This window comes from Branchiostoma belcheri, unplaced genomic scaffold, assembly GCF_001625305.1.
Source record: "Branchiostoma belcheri isolate BF01 breed outbred unplaced genomic scaffold, Haploidv18h27 scaffold1296, whole genome shotgun sequence".
Taxonomy (NCBI): Eukaryota; Metazoa; Chordata; class Leptocardii; order Amphioxiformes; family Branchiostomatidae; genus Branchiostoma; species Branchiostoma belcheri.
Window position 1 is genome coordinate 2,739 of NW_017802709.1, and position 1,303 is coordinate 4,041.

A 1,303-nucleotide genomic window follows, 5' to 3' on the forward strand; every position below is an offset into this window, starting at 1 on the left:
TGTAACATGTCTGACAGATTACGTCCAAGAGAGTCGGGTCTCTCGCGGTAGTAACTCCCAGCCTTTCTTGCCTCGTTGCTGGAGTTTTGGTGTCCTGGCTGCAACGCTTCAACTTGAACAAGTTGTTGGCGTGTGCAATGATTCCATGGATAATGTTTTTTTCATCTCTGAAGACAATTTTGAGCTGAGTGGGATCGTTGTCATTGATTTCTGTTAAACTTCAAAGTTAATGGGGATTTAGCAATTTGACTGCAATACATATAAATGTATTTCACATTGAACATATTCAGACATCAGACATCACACATGCAGAAGGCATATGGTACAATGCAAACTTTAAAGTCAATGGAGAAAAGGTGGAATAAATACAAGACTTTATAAATCAGTGTGGTAGTGCTTGTTCCATGTCTTTAGCCTTGCCTGCATGCACTTTGCTGTCTCCTTGTACTTTATCTTGTGCAACATATTTCTTTTGAATGAGGGGAACGCCTCAAAGGACCGGCCTGGTATAACAGACAACAGGTCAGCATTCCTGTTCTGCTGAACGAGCAACCTGACATCATCTGCCACTTTGGCCATGTGATGGAAGCCAGTGGGTCCCTGGCCCAATGCCGCGTTTTGGTTGTCCATCAGGATCTTCAGACAGTGCAAGCTGCGACTCACTCGTGAGGCAGTGTTCTCGTTCACATTTGGCCCCATATTCTTCAGAAAGCTTTCAAGGAAGTTGTTTAGGTGCTCAAGACGCAGATCTAGTGAAATGTTTTGGCCCTTTCCCCCGCTCTGTTGAAGACCGATTCCAGACAAGGCTTTGAGCCATGTATGGAGACAGAATAGACGCAACTTGCACCTTCATCAAGAAAGAGCTATACGCATATTGGGTATACGTATACCCGTATGCTCTATAGTATAACAGCGCGAACGAGTACAACTTATGCAGACGCTCCCCGTCCCCCTATTTGCGGAGAGGATGTAGGACTCGGGAGCTATAATAGGTTTGGTAACCAGGCTAGCAACGTCTCTCCCAGTCATGTCGTCCCACACCTCTCTGCAAACTCTGTAGATGTACGATTATAGAATTTGTCAAGCTTATGATTTGGATTCCTCAACAACAAACGCGTCGTAACTGTTTCCAGTCCAAAAGGTGTAAGTACTAACAAAAAACTTGTTCAGAGTTTCTGCCTTTTCTGTATCTGTGGTGGCCACTGTCGACCCATTTTGTAGATCAGGAATACCTTGTTCAGTTTTCGATTTTTTCACGTATTTCCAGAAGAGCTTCGTGTTCTTGATGTTTTTTTTTGTTTTT

General features: G+C 43.7%; 1 pseudogene; it reads right to left on the bottom strand.

Annotated features, from left to right (window-relative positions):
- Positions 1-375: 375 nt before the first annotated feature.
- On the bottom strand, positions 376-952 carry LOC109463644 (annotated as a pseudogene).
- Positions 953-1,303: the final 351 nt, after the last annotated feature.